This window comes from Panthera tigris, chromosome B4 (assembly GCF_018350195.1).
Source record: "Panthera tigris isolate Pti1 chromosome B4, P.tigris_Pti1_mat1.1, whole genome shotgun sequence".
In the NCBI taxonomy this organism is placed as follows: Eukaryota; Metazoa; Chordata; class Mammalia; order Carnivora; family Felidae; genus Panthera; species Panthera tigris.
This window is the reverse complement of record NC_056666.1, coordinates 82426243-82445079: the sequence shown is the minus strand read 5'-3', so window position 1 is coordinate 82445079 and position 18837 is coordinate 82426243. Positions and strand designations below refer to the sequence as shown.

The window sequence follows — 18837 nt, the reverse complement described above, 5'->3', positions numbered from 1 at the left end:
GGCCAACAAGAAAACAAAGCAACGGAATAGAAATAAGGACAGGATGCTGTTGGAGCACTCTGGGGAGATCTGAGAAGGTTTCTAGAGAGAGTAAAATAGAAGTTGAGATCTAAAGGATAATACAATAATAATAGCTAACAACAATAATAGCATAACACTTGCTGTGTAACAGGTTCTGTTCTAAGCATTTCACATACATTAACTCTGTTCTCACAACAGCACTGTAAGGCAGGCCCTGTCATATCCCTGTGTTAGGTTCAAATGCCAAAACAGACTTAGACATGCAAGTGATTCCCTGGGGAAAACACCATTAGAGGATAAAGGGGAAAGCGTAGGAGTAGGTGATAATGCAGGTCTGATGCCTCCAAAAGAAGAGAGAGAAGGAAGGAGGAGTTGAGAGTAAGCTCCTTAAACTGCAGAACAGCAGCCAAGCCAATTGGGGATCTTTGATTAAATACTGCCCAGGAGAATCCCACACTGGCCAGTACTGGCTGGGCTCTAGTACTGCCACCATACTCAGTCAACTGGTTGGCAGTGCCCAGAAGTGTGCCTCAGTATACACACCATATCAGATCTAAAGGCAACAGCTGGAGGATGTGAGTAACGGCATTCCTCAAAGCAGATTCTCTTGAAAAGACATTTGAGGAACACACCTCCATGACTGCCACATTATTTTATAGATGAGCACTGAGAGATTAGGTATAGCTCTGGGCAAGTGGGGGAAGAGTGGTCCAGGCAGAAGACTTTCCTGATCCCTCTTAACCTGACCCCTGGCCTAACAAATTAGACCACGCCCTCCCTAGCATCCCACGGCAGCCTGCACTCGAGTGTGTATCCTAACGTCCGCTAACTTGTTGCACTGCTTCTCCCCAGTTGTAAACTATAAAGCCTTTGAGAGGCCGGTCTGTGTATTCATCCGCATCCGGCACAGTGAATGGTACATAACTAGTGCTATGTTGTTAGATAAATGCTGTTAGATAAATAAATTAAATGAAACTATCCGGGGCGGGGGAAACAAAGGAGAAGAAAATAACCGGAATAATGAGTCAGAGAAGTAGGAGAAAGAAAGCCAAAGGAAGCCAAGGGAATAGGGGCTTAATGCAGATCAACTCTGCCACGTGGAGGTCCACGAATATAGCAGGTTACTGGTGATCTAAATAAGGCTCTTAGGGAGTTAACAGTAAAGAAGTCAGACTGCAGTGGGCTGATGGATGGACTGGAGGGCAGGAAGCGGAGCCAAAGAGAGATTCTTTTCAAAAGAGTCTGAGGAAAGAAGGCAGTAGCTACCAGGGGATTGAAGGGTTGTGATACTGTGATTTATAATAAGAAATATATATATGGGTGCTAAGCATCTGACTTCAGCTCAGGTCGTAATCTCGCCGTTCATGAGTTTGAGCCCCGTGTTGGGCTCTGCGCTGACAGCTCTGAGCCTGGAGCCTGCTTCCGACTCTGTGTCTCCCTCGCTTTCTGCCCCTCCCCGCCTTGTGCTCTGTCTTTCTGTCTCTCTCTCAAAATAAGTAAGCATTAAAGGGGCGCCTGGGTGGCTCAGTCGTTGAGCGTCCGGCTTCGGCTCAGGCCATGATCTCACAGTTTGTGAGTTCGAGCCCCGCGTCAGGATCTGTGCTGACAGCTCAGAGCCTGGAGCCTGTTTCAGATTCTGTGTCTCCCTCGCTCTCTGCTCCTCCCCTGATCGTGCTCTGTCTCTCTCTCTCAAAAATAAATAAATAAACATTAAAAAGATAAATTAATAAGCATTAAAAATTTTTTTAAATGGGATAGGTACTGAGGAGAGCACCTGTTGGAATGAGCACTGGGTGTTATATGGAAACCAATTTGACAATAAATTTCATATTTAAAAAAAAAATTTTTTTTAATGCCCATACCAAAAAAAAAAAAATTTTTTTTAAATGGCAATGCAAGCTGGTGCAGCCACTCTGGAAAACAGTATGCAGGTTCCTCAAAAAGCTAAAAATAGAACTACCCTAGACCCAGCAATTGCACTACTAGGCATTTATCTGCGAGATACAGGTGTGCTGTTTTGAAAGGGCACAAGCACCCCAATGTTTATAGTAGCACTATCAACAATAGCCAAAGTACGGAAAGAGCCCAAATGTCCATCCATGGATGAATGGATAAGGAAGATGTGGTATATACATACAATGGAGTATTACTCGGCAATCAAAAACAATGAAACCTTGCCATTTGCAATTACGTGGATGGAACTGGAGGGTATTATGCTAAGTGAAATTAGCCAGTCAGAGAAAGATAAAAATCATATGACTTCACTCATGAGGACTTTAAGAGACAAAACAGACGAACATAAGGGAAGGGAAACAAAAATAATATAAAAACAGGGAGGGGGATAAAACATAAGAGACTCATAAATATGGAGAACAAACAGAGGGTTACTGGAGGGTTTGTGGGAGGGGGGATAGGCTAAATGGGCAAGGGGCATTAAGGAATCTACTCCTGAAATCATTGTTGCACTATATGCTAACTAATTTGGATGTAAATTTTAAAAAAATAAAATTAAGTTAAAAAGAATTAAATAAGTAAAATTCTATAATTGTAAAAAAAAAATTTTTTAAGAAATAATATATATGCAGTCTTTGTCCATTTCTGGCACAGTGTTCCTAAAACACTTGGAATTTCCTAAGTGATGTCTTGTTAGGTTACTTTGGGATCACACCTAAGGATGAGGGAACCAACAATGTGGAGGGTTAGAACGAGTTCCACCCACGCCTCCACCTCTGGGAAGGGGAGAGGGGCTGGAGATTGAGTTCAACCACCAATGGTGGATGATTTAAATCAGTCATGCCTATGTAATGAAGCTTCTATTAAAAAACAGAATAAGGTTCAAAGAACTTCTCATGGACGTTAGGGGAGAGCCACACGCTGGGAGAGGGCATGAAAACTGCATCCTTTCCCCATTACTTGCCCTATGCATCTCTTCCGTCTAGCTGTTCCCAAGTAATATCCTTTTATAATAAACCAGTAACCTAGTACGTAAGATATTGTTGTGAGTTCTTTTTTTTTAATTCCAATAGAGTAAACATAGTTATATTCATTTCAGGTGTACAATATAGTGATTTGACAATTCTCTACATTGCTCAGTGCTCATCACTGTAAGTGTGATTTTTAAAAAATTTTTTTAATGTTTGTTTATTTTTGAAGGAGACAGAGTGAGAGTGGGGGAGGGGCAGAGAGAGAGGGAGACACAGAACCCGAAGCAGGCTCCAGGCTTTCAGCTGTCAGTGTAGAGCCCAAAGGCAGGGCTTGCATTCACGGACTTCAAGATCATGACTACTGACAGAGCCACTGAGGCACCCCAGTGTGCTCTTGATTCCCTTCACCTACTTCACTCATCCCCCCCACCCATCTCCCCTCTGGTAACCAGCAGTTTGTTCTTACAGTTAAGTGTTTCTGTGAGTTCTATGAGGTGCTCTAGCAAATTAATACAACCCAGAAAGGGGGCCACTGGAACTTCGAATGTGTAGCCAGTCAGTTGGAAGCACTGGTGATAATCAGTGGCACCTGAAGGCAACTGGCACCTAAAGTGGGGGTTGGGTAGCAGTCTTGCAGGACTGAATTTTTTTTTTTTTTTTAAGATTAGTTTTCGGGGCACCTGGGTGGCTCAGTCGGTTGAGCATCCGACTTTGGCTCAGGTCATGATCTCAGTTTGTGAGTTCGAGCCCCACGTTGGGCTCTGTGCCGACAGCTCAGAGCCTGGAGCCTGCTTCAGATGCTGTGTCTCCCTCTCTCTGCCCCATCCCTGCTCATGCTTTCTCTCTATCTCTCAAAAATGAATAAACGTTAAAAAAAAATTTTTTTAAAGATGTTTTCTACTCTTTTTTTTTTTTTAATGCTTATTTATTTTTGAGAGAGAGAGAGAGAGAGCAAGGGAGGGGCAGAGAGAAAGGGACAGAGGATCTGAAGCGGGCTGTGCGCTGACAACAGAGAGCCCACAATGCAGGGCTCCAACCCACGAACCATGAAATCATGACCTGAGCTGAAGTTAGACGCTTAACCACTTAACCGACTGAGCCACACAGGCGTCCCCAGGACTGAACTTTTAACCTGTGGAATCTGTGGAATCTGATGCTATCTCCTGGTAGAGAGTGTCAGAACTGAGTTGAATTGGAGGACATCCAGCTGGTGTCACAGAGAATTGCTTGTGGGCAGGGAGAAACCTTCCCCCACTTCCCCACCAACACATTTGTAATTGGGTCCAGAACCACCAAGGGTGTAAGGGAGTAAACATGAAGGAGCTAGTGAGGGAGAGAAAATAGTTGACAGAGATATTTAATGCTCCCTCCCTCTTCCCACGTGTTTTCCCCTTCTCCCGCCACCTCCCCATTCTCTCTCCCACCCCAAGCTTTCAGTCTTTCTCCAATCGGAGAGCCTTATGTTCTGTAGTCAACTGCTTCTGTTCTGCCCAACCGGCATTCTCTGGTGCACTGTAGTAACAGGGCTTCCTCCTGCCTGTTAGTTGACTAAAAGAGTAATTTTCTGATGCTAATCAAAGATGAAAACCCATTTCCCCAATTAGAGGGAAGTTTAGGCCGCACAGCCTCCCTGGGTATTACTATTCAACCATGGCATACTTAGCAGCAAGAAGACTGTATTGGGAGAAGAGATTGGCCAGGCCAGACAGAATCTCCAAACATGGGCCAAACCAGAACACCAATCAAATATCTAAAATATCTAAAGATGCCTTGACTACTTCAAATATGGAACCCACAGTAGCCTGCTTGTTTTTACAACCATTCATCTACAAAAGCTGTGCAATCATTTATGTTTCCGCCTTTGACCCAGGAGATGTATATGTTTTTACTGCTCTTTCTTGATTTATCAATGCTAGACGTTTTCAAGTGACTTCCTGTTACGGTAATAAGAACTTAGCTTTCTGACAACATTGTCAGTCTCTTTCCTTCTCATCCACATGCTGCTGCCTGGTTAATTTTCTTTAAGGAGTTTTGAAGTTGAACTCAGAAATACCTTTATAATCACAATGCATAAATTAATATCTACTATTTACTTCAGGCCTGACCACCTCCCCCACCCCCCACCAACTTCATCTTCATTGTTTGAAGATGCTCCCCCACGAAGAGCCTGAAAGTTGAAACAGCTCTGACTACAGCCCCCTCATCTTTAGGGCTTTTCCCCTCCTTCCCTCACTCCTCCCTGTCTCTTTCCTCCCACTGTGCCCTCTCTTTCTTCAGTCTATTATTACAGTCCTCTTATGGCTTCATTTACCACCTTACACAATCTAGGTCCCACGGCCAGCTACTTGAGGGGTGTTTTCCTGGCACCCCCAAAGCCTTTACCATCCACATTCCCTAGTGCCAAGCGGAACTAGAGAAAGGCCAGAAAACAGACTGGTTATTTCTACAACAAATCAATGATACCCCATCTTGGTTGGACTTTCATTTATACAAGATAAATCCTCTATCTGCCTCTATCTGACCCCTGTCCTGTTTTCCCCTGTTTTCCCAATAACACCTGTTCCAAGTCTTTCCCAACCTTCTCAATTTCCCAACCTCATGATCGTCGGGCTCTCCTTCCACAGATGAGCTCACATCTTGCCTCCCTGCCAAAATCCAGATCAGCTCATCCTCCTCACTTCCAAACCAATGGCCTGCACAATCTAATTCATACCCACATTTTGCCTCACGTTTCAGGGTATGCAACGTCCACTGCGGACATCTCTGTTCTAAATGTCTCTATACTGTCTGTCTTCTGGGCTGCTTCTTTTGTCTTTCCTCCTCCATGCTACCCTCCCACCTCCTAGATAACCATCCTCTTACCCCATATGGTCAAAATATTCAAAGAGCGTAAGTATGGGGTCTCTATTGTCTCATGGCCCATGCATTCCCCAAACCCTTGTACTCCATCATCTATTCCCATCACTCCCTGGAAACTCAGAGCTCACCAAGGACCTAGCAGCCAATTCCCAAGGCCTTTTATCTTTCTTCCTTCTCAGATATCACTGCAATAGTTAGCACTTTCTTTTTTCTAGTGATTTTATCTGATTCTCAGATTCCAACTGGGTCTTGGGTGAAGGAAGTGATTGCTTTCAGATCATGCCATGCGTTTGTTGGGGCCTGTCCATGACTCCCATCACCCACAGGGAAAGTCAAAACTCCTCAGCTTGGCACATAGTAATAATAGTGAACAGTCATTTAGAACTTAACTTGTGCCAGGCACTGTTCAAAGCAACACACACACATACAGATCCTCACATAAAAACCTCATGAGGTCTGTGCAATCATTGTGCCCATTTTTCAGATGTGGAAACTGAGGCACGGATTTAGGCAAAAATTAAGTCAATTGTCCGAAGCCAAACAGACGATGAGTAGTAGAGACAGGATCAAATCACTACACCCTACTATCTCTCCCCTGAACACTTTCCATGGTCTGGCTCTGGCCTACTTTTCACACCTAAGCTCCCTCCTCTCACAGTCAGAAGCCATCACCTGCTCCGCCTTGACTACCCAATTCTGGGAACACGTTCCATCCTCGACTTCCTTTTTTTTTTTTTTTTAACGTTTATTTATTTTTGAGACAGAGAGAGACAGAGCATGAACGGGGGAGGGGCAGAGAGAGAGGGAGACATAGAATCGGAAGCAGGCTCCAGGCTCTGAGCCATCAGCCCAGAGCCCGATGCAGGGCTCGAACTCACGGACCGCGAGATGGTGACCTGAGCTGAAGTCGGACGCTTAACCGACTGAGCCACCCAGGCGCCCCTCCATCCTTGACTTTCAAGATACTCCGCTTGCCTGGTTCTCCTGCTTCCATCACAGCATCCCTTTCCTTCCTCCCCCTCGGCTCCTCCTCTCCTTCCTTACACCCTAAATGCAAAGATTCCCCAATGTTCTGTCCCAGAATCCTTCCCTGCCTGCTCCTCACCCCCTCCTTGGCAATCTCATTCCCTCTTAAGGCTTCAACTCTCCCCTCCACACAGCTATCCAGATCTATAAGCCCGACCTGACCATTTTCTGAGGCTCTGTCCTGCATTTCTAATTTCCTTAAATACCCTCCAGCCAGACGTTTAGCCAGATACTCAATATATCCAAGGCAGAACTCATCATCTTCTCTCCTAAAAATGCTTCTCCTCTAGAATTCCCAATTTCTATCTGTATTACATTTTAGTCTCAAGGCTCTGACAGTTCCTCTCCTTGCCAAATGCATCCCTTGAGGAGATGAGGCTGTCAAGGAGCATCTGTCCCCTCCTCTTCATTCCTATGGCCACATCCATTGTTCAAGCCTTCAACGCTCAGTGCCTCTTGCTTGGCCTATCAAGAAGCCTTAAAAAAAAAAAAAAAAAGGAAGTCGAGGATGGAACGTGTTCCCAGAATTGGGTAGTCAAGGCGGAGCAGGTGATGGCTTCTGACTGTGAGAGGAGGGAGCTTAGGTGTGAAAAGTAGGCCAGAGCCAGACCATGGTAAGTGTTCAGGGGAGAGATAGTAGGGTGTAGTGATTTGATCCTGTCTCTACTACTCATCGTCTGTTTGGCTTCGGACAATTGACTTAATTTTTGCCTAAATCCGTGCCTCAGTTTCCACATCTGAAAAATGGGCACAATGATTGCACAGACCTCATGACTCACTACCCCCACTGCGTCAGTCCCTTCCCGTCTCATCCACACAGTGCTCTCTGGTTAAGTTTTCCAAAGCACAGCTCTGCTGATCTTACTGCCTGAAAAGCACTGAACCTACTAAAAATCATCTAAATCTACGTAAAACCTTTTTTGGGTGTACAAGGCCCACTCACACTGCCTATGTTCCACCCAAACCAAAAAGCTTGTTGTTCTCCATTTTTTTGTGCTCTGTTCTTCCCATTCCTTTTCCATAAATGCCCTTGTTGCTCACCTCTGCATGTCAAATAGTATCTTGTCCTGCAAGATTCAGCAGTTCACACTTCCTCCATACAAAGCTTTCTCAACCAGCAGATAGATCGTCAACCAGCAGATAGATCTGCTCTCCCATAACAATCTATTCATACCTCTCCCATGTAACTCAGCTCTCCACCTGGACTGGTATGCCTGGCGCGGTTCTGTGATTGATTCATCTTTATAACGGACACAGCACCTACACCAAGGCTTCAGTCCAGGATGTAACTGAACTGAATAAACAATTAACCACTTCTGGAAGACCCTGTTTGTTTTTAACAAAACCAAAAAGCAATGCCACTGCACCCAACTGATTGACTACGATTATATGTCACTGTTGTATTCCCTGCATAATTTGTCTTTTTCTTGAAAGTAGTAATTATAATACAATACACAGTACATGTCCCTGCAGGCCTTTTCCTTCTCTGTAGATACTTTTTTTATTTTTAAAATGTTTTTTCTATTTATCTTTGAGAAAGAGAGAGTGGGGGAGGGGCTGAGAGAGAGAGGGAGACACAGAATCTGAATGAAGCAGGCTCCATGCTCTGAGCTGTCAGCACAGAGCCCAACGTGGGGCTCGAACTCATGAACCTCGAGATCATGACCTGAGCGGAAGTCAGATGCTTAACCAACTGAGCCACCCAGATGCCCCTCTCTGTAGATATTTAGAAAGTATCTAATTCCACAAACACACATAGAAGCAAGTGTAAGCCAAGACAGCACTACTCAACCTGACCATTCTGCCTAGCACCTGGCTGCAAAGCCTTGCCCAGTCTTTGGCTCCTCCATCTTTCTCACGTTTCACACTCAGTCCCTTTCCAAACCCTACAGATTTCTTTTTTTTTTTTTTTTTTTTGGCCATTTTATACCTTTATTTGACCATCAGTGACTAGTTCTCATATACATTAACTATAGATTTTTGAAAGTGGTGACAGGTACACAGGTAACCAACATATAGAGCTTGTTTGGTGAATCTTCATCCTCATTATGTTTTCTGGACAACCACACACAGATATGGTATGGAACATCCTGTAAGGGTTAAATTGTAGTGTAGGGCTAACCTGTAGCCTTGGGAAATAACAGCTTTGTTTTGACACTGTAGGTTAAGAGATAACAGCCTTGTCCTATCAATCAAGGGAACAAAAGTTCAAGGGAAATCAACTGGATTGGTGTTTGATTGGATAGGGGCAAGGGCATGTCGAGAACTTTGAGAAGGTGGGCCAGAGGCAGGGTCAAGGAGGTCAACTGGCTGCAGCTTAACCGCAGAAGGTCTGAACTGTTTCCACCCCCATCTGGGGACTATTTCTTTGTTCTGTTCCCAGGTGATGATAAGATGATGTGGTCGGCTATAAAAACTCTGCACCCTGGCTGTTTGAGGCCGCACTCTGGTCAAGAGTGTCGGTCCCGATCGGGTTGGCCTTGCCTCTCATTGCAATAAACTTTGTTGTGACTGTCACTGGTGCCCGAAGCATTCTGTTTCAGGAGTCGTGTGGATGCAACAATTCCTTACTCCTTTAGCCCACATTCCTTAGTCCTTTAGCCCAGAGAGCTTTGTTAAGCCTGGTTGTCAACATGCACATCTGGAGCTCCTATCTCCTCATGGCAAATTTCCAGATATCTTTGAGTGCCTGAGGGGCACACTTCGTGCAATCCATTCCGTAAATGCACTTGTGAATGTGAATGGTGTGTTCTCTGGTCACTGCCTCCTTGATGACAGAACAACCCTCCTTCTTCTCACCACCCTTCTTTGTGGGAGCTATTCTGCTGGACCTTGGTTGGAAAGGAAACCAAACCTTACAGATTCTTTAATACTATTTCTCACTCCTCTGCCCTTTCTTACACCCTACCTGGGATTTTACTTTCACTCTTCTCATCTGGCCTAAAGCCTCCTCTTAAATTTTTTTTTTAATCTTTATTTATTTTTGAGAGAGACAGAGCATGAGTGGGGGAGGGGCAGAGAGAGAGGGAGACACAGAATCCAAAGCAGGCTCCAGGCTCCAAGCTGCCAGCACAGAGCCTGACGCGGGGCTCGAATCCACTAACTGTGAGATCATGACCTGAGCTGAAGTCGGACGCTTAACCGACTGAGCCACCCAGGCACCCCTAAAGCCTCCTCTTAATTTGTCTCCTACTTTCCAGTTCATTCTACACACCACTGCTGGGTTAACTTTTCTCAGGCCCAGTCTTAGCCATGTCATTCCCCTTCAGCATTCCCCAGGGGCCCACCAGAGAAAGTATAATCCCTTCACCAGATGATTTTAGGCCCTGCATCTATAATCCAACTCACAAAGGCCAGTTTGCAGTTGTTAAATAGAAAATCACAAGCCCAAAATGGAGTCACTTACATTAATGCCCCACATCAGTAAACCAAGACTTAATACATCACCTGCAGTTTGAACTCCCCCCACCCCTGCCGGAATGTAATCTTTAACCAGCCAAACTGGATTTCTTGGAAGTAATCCTCTGATAGACGCATTCCTCCTCAGAAGGGCAACCTTGCCTAGACAACGCAATGCCCTCTCTCTGCCTTGTAAAACCTTTCCTTTACTGAAGCTCAGTGAAGCTCCCCTCTACTTGCTAGATGGGATGCTGGTTATTTAAAGGCAGAAAACTTAGGACAAAATCTGAATGTAAAAAAAAAAGAAAACGTCGTAGAACTTTTTTTTTTTTTTAATTTTATAAAAAAGGAAGTGAGAAGGAAAGCTGGTAAAAGCAAGACAAAAGGGGCCAGCCAGATGTCCAAGGCCAGATACGCCCCTTACTTGTTTTTGGCTTCTGTAATCTTGCTTTCTTCCTGCATCCACCAACTGCCCTCACAGCACAACTGGTAATTGGCCCTCCCTTTTTTTCTTTTTTTTTTTCTTTCCTCTTGAGCCCCTGCAATCCCACCCACAAAGAGGCTGACGCCAAGGCTCAGGGCTCAGCCTTTGGAGGCGACTCTGCTAGGCTGGCACCTGTGTGAAATAAACAGTCTTTCCTGATTCCCCAAGTGCATGTCGCTTGTCTCTTCCTGGGCATCGAGTATTTGCTATAACAGAAGTTGTAAAAGGTTTGTGGAAAAGGAATCATTGACAAGGAAGTTTAATGTGTGGTCAAGCTGGCTAAGATTAAAAGAATTTGTTTAAGACTGAGTTTTAATGTCAAGAGTATACTGGTGCAAAATTAGGATTTTGGTTTTCCTCTGTTAAAAGGATGGTTTTCTTAGATTATTGGTCTGTCCTTAATAAAACACTGTAAAAAGGGTTTATCTTTACCTTTAATGTAATTTGCCTAGAGAAACAAAGGTTCTATGTTTTATCTTTATCAGATCTTCATTACTCAGAAGAAAAAAAACTGAGTTTTTTTAATGTTAAAAGAGTTAAGGCTTTTTACAACTATTTAACTTTCTGCATTTGTCCACAAAGTCCTAATGTCACTTTAGTTAAATGGATAACTGAGTATTGTTTCACAATGACCTATGATCCTATTTGACCAAGCGTTTTAAAGTCTCTCTGATATCTTTTGACAAACTTTCTAAAATCAAATTCTAAAGAAGTCTTTTGACGGCAAACATTTAAGTTTTCCTAAAGGTCCCTAGAACATTTTAAAAGATTTGTTCTCCTCATAAAAGAGAAATATGAAACCAATTAGGTTTATTTGGTATGTTAGACTTCACGGGAAGTGTTGTAAAATAAGTGATGCTACTTCCTTGATTATATTTATGTAGATACATGTTATGTAAATAAGTGTTCTACAAATTGTATGAAACCTAGAAATTTGATATGTCCTAGAATATGCTATCACTTGTAATTCTAGTTATTATCTTGAAGTGTTGTGTAACCAAAATAACCAAATTTCATTGTCAGTCACATTGTAATGAACTCTAATCAGACCTTTAACCATGACCTTTTTAAGACATTTACACACAGTTACTGTTTTACTCAGTTGTTTTTACAAACGCTTCCTGCAAATGTGTTTTACCTTCAGAGAAGTTCATGAAAAGGAATCTAACAAGTACTCCAGAATATAGATTTCTGGTAACTTTTAGATCATACAACTGAACTGGGTAAGAATTTCCAAAACTAGTGGAAAAACTGTATTCAAACAGAATAGGAATTAATAACACAGGACTAAATGAACTGAGGAAGAGGATTATAATTTTTATGACTCTTGTTTAAAACGGGGACACCTGGGTGGCCAGTCAGATGAGCATCCTACTCTGGCTCAGGTCATGATCTTATAGTTCACCAGTTCGAGCCCTGCATCTGGCTCTGTGCTGACAGCTCAGAACCTGAAGCCTGTTTTAGATTCTGTATCTCCCTCTCTCTCTGCCCCTTTCCTGCTCTCATTTTCTCTCTCTCTCAAAAATAGATTAAGTAAAATAAAATAAAGTAAAATGAAATAAAGTAAAATGAAATGAAAATACAATACAATACAATACAATAAATAAAACATCACTGGTTCTCTAAAATTTTGCTTTTTAAGGGGCGCCTGGTCACCTGGATGGCTCTGTCAGTTAAGCATCCGACTTCAGCTCAAGTCATGATCTCACGATTCATGGGGTGAGCCCTGCATCGGGCTCTGTGCTGACAGCTCAGAGCCTGGAGCCTGCTTTGGATTCTGTGTCTCCTTCTCCCTCTGCGTGCCCTGCCCCCCCCCCTCAAAAATAAATAAACATTAAAAAAATTTTTTTTTAAGGGGCACCTGGGTGGCTTAGTCAGTTAAGCATCCAGCTCTTGATTTCAGCTCGGGTCACGACCTCAAGTTGTGACTTCGAGCCCTCCATCAGACTCTGCACTGGCAACATGGAGCTAGCTTGGGATTCTCTCTCTCTCTCTCTCTCTCTCTCTCTGCCCCTCCCCTGCTCGTGCTCCTCTCTCTCTCTCTCTCTCTCTCAAAATAAATAAATATTTAAAAATTTGTTTTAAATTTTGCTTTTTCATATTTCATATTTAAACTACCAACAATTTGGTGATATATAACTTTGTGAACAAAGATTAAACATTTACTTTCTCTCCCTGCCCAATCCCTCCAAAAACTCTTGAGTATTCTTGTCATGACAAAATAACTAGCTATTTACATAAATTCAGTGAGAATCTGTTCTCCTTTTAACAGGACATAGTTAGAAACATTGGTTATATTACCAAAGCTTTAACTGGAATGTCATATTTTTTTAACATTTTTTTGATTTTATTTTTTAAGAGACAGAGAGAGACAGAGTGCAAGTAGGAAAAGGGCAGAGAGAGAGGGAGACGCAGAATCTAAAGCAGGCTCCAGGCTCTGAGCTGTCAGCACATAGCCCCATATACGGCTCAAAACCACGAATGTGTGATCAGGACCTGAGCCGAAGTCAGACGCTCAACAGACTGAGCCACTCAGATGCTCCCGGAATGTCGTATTTTAAAGAGATGGGCAAGGACTCCAAAATGACTAGACAGTTTGAAGGAACAAAGGGTAACTTTACAGAGTCAATAAAGACCCTTAAACAAAATCAACGTGGCACCTTGCTTACACGTTTCCAGCAAAGCAATTTTACAAAGAGCCTGTATAGTCACTCACTATTCATTCTTGCTGCACTTACATAAATAATCAGGCAAGGTTTAATGCAAACAAATTATTTTTACTATTTAAAAAATGAGGGTAGTTTTGGAGAGAGGAAATTATGTTTACATCTTTGTCTGTAACCAGATTCTAATCTGGTTAATTGTCTTTGAGGTTCTGTTATAAACCTGTAAATTGGACTGGATCCTAAATTCTTCTAGTCTCCTCAAAAATCTGGCTACAACTCTCCAAATTAATGTTTCCAATTTTCTCCCATCCTTCTGGTTTGGAACAGGTAAGAGAAAAGAGAAAAACAGGTAAAAGAAAAAGAAAAGAGAAAAGTTCAAACTGCCTTTGAACCTCCTTAGAAGTGACTACATCACATCCTCTTTGCTACCCAGATGGCAGCCAAACTTCAGGGAATTAAACATTGGACATGTATCTCATAGCTGAATAAGGTCCCACCTGACATCTGGTCCTACCCAGGGGCTGGAGACTTCCAAATCAAAGTGACTAGGAAGAGAAGTAGCTGACATTGAGGTAGACTGCTTCCTGCCAAGATGCCAGATCAAGACTTCATACTTTAAATACAAAACCCTTTCTTCTTCCCTTTCTTTCCTTTACTCTGGCACTCACCTGGAAAGACAACACTATCATCCACATCTCCTGGGCCATGGCTAGGAGTGAAACCTTTGCCTTTCAGACTACTGGATTTGTCATCAAAATCTCCTACTTGTCCATTTACAGTGCCTCCTTAGTGGAATTGGTTTGTGCCTTGTCAGGGTTTGCCTTTGTCCATGGTAGTTATCATTATCCATGGGGCTACAATGCCTAGATAGCTGGCACACAGCTGGGCAATGCCTCTTAGGTTATCTGTGTCCCTAAATTTTCACAAGTGAAACAAGACATCTCATTGGTCAGTTTCCTTGGACTGTCATTACCAAATTAGAAAAAACCTACCCGGAGGCATTCACGTCTTAGGACTCACTTTTTTTGGAGGGCCATACTTTCCTGTTTAGGAGTAAATATAAATGAGAATATGATCAGAAACTTCTCCCTAACTCTTGAAGATATTGCAGAATTTTGCTAAAACAATAGCTGCCCAACAAGGATCCTTAGACTCTCTAGTCAAAGTTGTTCTTCATAATAGGATAGCCCTTGATATGTTAGCTGAACAAGGTGTCTCTGCTGTGGCCAACACCACGTGCTATACCTGGATTAATACTTCTGGGAAGGTTAAAACTCAGTTACATAAGATCACTGAATAAGCCACTTGGCTCAAAAAGGTGACTCCTTCCATTGGGTCTTTGTTTGATTTATTTGATTTTGATTGGTTTGGATCTTGGGGACCATGGCTTCAAAGTACACTTCAAACACTGGGAATTATAATAATCATAATAATCTCCCCGGTGTGTTGTATTCTCTCAAAAGTTTTAAATGCGGGGCACCTGGGTGGCTCAGTCAGTTAAGCACCGACTTCGGCTCAGGTCATGATCTCACAGTTTGTGAGTTTGAGCCCCACATCGGGCTCTGTGCTGACAGCTCAGAGCCTGGAGCCTGTGTCTCCCTCTCTCTCTGCTCTTCCCCTGCTCATGCTCTGCCTTGCTCTCCTTCAAAAATAAACAAACATTAAAAAAAAAAAAGTTTTAAATGTATGTTCACAGCCACTGACCACCAACCAAATGATCTCCTTAAGACTAGACATCAGAAAAAGAACAAAGAGGATAACTGACTCAAAAATTGTGAACCTGAAGTTGTAACTTGTGAATATCTCAGATTAGGCAAAAACACGTCATGACCTTTGAATAACAAAAGATCAACAAAAGCTGTTTTAAAAAGAAAACGGGGGCACCTGGGTGGCTCAGTTGGTTAGGTATCCAGCTCTTGATTTCAGCTTAGGTCATGATCTCATGGTTCGTGAGTTTGAGCCCATAGGGCTACGCGAGGACAGCTTGGAACTTGCTTGGGAATCTCTCCTCTTTCTCTCTGCCCCTCCCCTACTCATGCATGTGCACAAGGCTTTCTTTCTTTCTCAAAACAAAATAAACATTAACAAAAAAAAAAAAAAAAGAAAGAAAGAAAGAAGGAAAAGAAAAGACAAAACCACAAGGACACCTGGGGTGGCTCAGGGGGGCAACCGACTCTTGATCTCAGCTCAGGTCTTGATCACAGGGTCATGAGTTCAAGCTCCACTTTGTTCCTGAGTTCAAGTACCATGCCCAGCATGGAGCCTAATAAATAGACAGACAGACAGACAGACAGAAAGAAAGAAAGAAAGAAAGAAAGAAAGAAAGAAAGAAAGAAAACCACAGGCCCAAAATGGTGTCGCATAGGTCAAGTCCCCAAACCAGGGCTTAATACTTAATTTAATTGTAATTTCATCCTCCCCGAGAAATACAGGCTCAACCAGTGAGTCAGGAATTTTGCAATCAGCACCTATGAGCCTGCCACTTGGGCCTTTTCCATCCCCCAAAGGAAAATGGGGTAATTTGCATGGTAAGATCCTTTATTCTTCCCCCTAAGGGAAAGCAACCTTGCCTAGAACAATCCTTTTCTTTTACTAACAACTTTCTTGCTTTACTCTCCTTCCTATAAAAACCTCCCATTTTGTATAACTCCTCAGAGCTCCCCTCTACTTGCTAAATGGGATGATGCCTGATTCATGAATCATTTAATAAAGTCAATTAGATCTTCAAATTTACTGGGTTGAATTTTGTTTTTTAAAAGCTATGAAAACTACAGAATGGTAGCTGAGAGTGGTGCTAATTCTTTAAATTTTTATCATATCTCAAAAAAAATTTTTTTATCATGTCTCACTTAAACTGAGAGTCTGATCAAGAGGGGGTAATTTTAAAAAGAAAACCATAGGCCCCAAATGGAGTCACTTATGTTAAGGCCCCATGTCTGTGAAAGGGCGGGCCTACGCCGGCGGACTCCATCTTGTTCTGTGTCCTTCACCTTGACCACACCTCCTCCCCTTGAGTAACCCCCCCCCTCACCTGCCTAACAGGATTCGGACCCTTCCCCAGGACCCTTCCCCAGCCAATCGGCTGAGGCCATAGCCATTACCTCACCAACTGCCCCTAGTCCCCAAAAAAACCTTTGTCCTTTTGAAACTCGCCCTCTCTCCCCTGTATCTCACCGCTGCGTCGGTGCAGGTAGGGGATTGAGCTCGAGCTAGCTCGAATAAAGGCTCTTTTGCTTTTACATCGGACGCGGCTCCCTGGCGGTATTTGGGGATCACGAATTCTGGGCATAACATCTGTATACCAAGATTTAATACCTAAGCTAACTACAGTTTCAACCTCCCTGGGAATGTAACTTTAACCAGCCAAAATTGAATTTCCTGGTCAACATTAGGAGATAATCCCCCATAGACTCTTTCCCCTTAGGAGGGCAATCCTGCCTAAATAATACATTCCTTGCTAATAATTTTTTTTTTAAATGCACTCTCACTGCCTTTAGAAATCTTTCTTTTTCCAAGGAAACAGCTCAGTACAGCTCTCCTCTACTTGCTAAATGGGATACTACCCAATTCATGAATCATTTAATAAAATCAATTAGATCCTCAAATTTACTCAGTTGAATTTTGTTTTTTAACAAATCAAGTTAGAAAACTTATTGTTTCTCAAACTTACCAGTGTATTTCTGCCTCTGGGGTATTGCTCTTGCTATTTCCTCTACTTGTTCATTGAAACAGACATTTATTAAATGTGTGCCATGCCCTGGGTAAGCACTGAGGATACACAGATGAGTAGAAGAGTACCAGAGTGCCAATCCTTAAGAAGCTCGCAGAACTAGTAGGGGATGTAGAAATAGAAACAAATTATTTTTTAAATAAACATGAGGTTGTCTTCAAGATGACATGTTTTTTTTTAATGTTTATTCATTTTTGTGAGAGAGAGAGCGCACACACAACAAAAGAGAGAGCATGAGTGGGGGAGGGGCAGAGAGAGGGGAACAGAGAATCAGAAGCAGGCTCTGCTTTGCCAGCAGCAAGCACGATGTAGGGCTCGAATTCACTAACCATGAGATCATGACCTGAGCCAAAGTCGAATGCTCAACCAACTGAGCCACCCAGGTACCCCAAAATAGAAACAAATTATTAAGAAAATGTGGAGAAGACAACAAGAGAAAGCACCTATTTTTGCCAAAGGATTAAGGGAAGACATATTGTTAGAGGTGAACGGAAGCTCAGCACACAAAGCAGAAGGACAAGAAGGATACCCCAGGCAGCAGGAACAGGATGTAAGAAGGCAAAGAGGTTTATAAGGCTAGAGGCCATGGAATAGCAAGAGACAATGCTGGAAAAAAATAGGTAGGGACCTGATCAGGAAAGCTGTTGGATGGCATGCTAAAAAATGTAGATTGTGTCCTACATTTTCTTATCCATACATTCAATAAGCATTTATTGAGCACCCACTATGTGCCAGGCACTGCATTAAGTGCTCACTCCTCATTCACTGCTGGTGAAAACATAAAATGGTGCAGTTGCTTTGGAACCTTGAAAACATTATGCTCAGTGAAAGAAATCAGCTGCAAAAGACTACATATTGTACAATATGATTCAATTTACATGAAATTTCCAGAAGAGGCAAATCTATAGAGACAAAGAGTAGGTGAGTAGCTGCCTAGGGATGAGTTGAAGGAATTTGGAGGAAATGGTGGGTGAATGCTAGAGTAAGGGAATTCCTTTTAGGATGATAAAAATATTCTAAAATTGATTTTGGTGATGATCACACAACCCTGTGAATATATTAAGAGCAACTGAATTGTATACTTTAAATGTATGAACTATATATGTGAATTATATCTTAATAAAGCTTTTAAATAAGTAAAACAGGGGAGCCTCAGTGGCTCAGTTGGTTAAGTGTCTGACTGTTGATTTTAGCTCAGGTCATGATCTCATGGTGGTGAGATGGGGCCCCACGTTGGACTCCACGCTAAGCATGGAGCCAGCTTGGATTCTCTCTCTCCCTCTGCCCCTCCCCTGCTCGTGTGTGTGCACTCACTGTAAGTAAGTGAGTAAGTAAATAAATAAATAAAATAAACGATAGACATAATAAACATGTTAGAAGAGTGTATGCACTTTGGAAAAAATAGGAAGAGCAGAATAAAGGGCATCAAGAGTACTGGAGGAAGGATAGTTTGTAGCATTAAATACAGTGGTCAGAGTAGGCCTCATGGAGAAAGCAACATCTGAAGGAAGACATGCAGATGAAAGAGTTGGCCATGCAGTGGGTTTGAGGAGGAAGGGAGGACTTAGAATATACAAGAGGCAGATGTCCTAGGACCTAGTGATTAGATGGGGGAGTCCTAGGATGACTTCCAGTTTCAAATCCCTGGAATGCAAGGACGGTTCAACATATACAGCAGATCCTAGACTCCACCAAAAAACTGTTGGAACTAATAAACAAATTCAGTAA

At 42.7% G+C, this 18837-nt stretch overlaps 1 protein-coding gene across 3 annotated transcripts in view; it reads right to left on the bottom strand.

The window, feature by feature from the left end:
- HSD17B6 (hydroxysteroid 17-beta dehydrogenase 6) overlaps positions 1 to 18837 on the bottom strand; it is a 48276-nt gene that overhangs the window by 14813 nt on the left and 14626 nt on the right. The window contains exon 2 of one of the 3 annotated variants that reach the window (XM_042992561.1): positions 17050 to 17208. The exons of the other annotated variants lie outside the window; for them this stretch is intronic. The gene's annotated coding sequence lies outside the window, so the exon portion shown is untranslated. The remainder of the gene's footprint in view (positions 1 to 17049; positions 17209 to 18837) is intronic. 3 annotated transcript variants of the gene reach the window in all.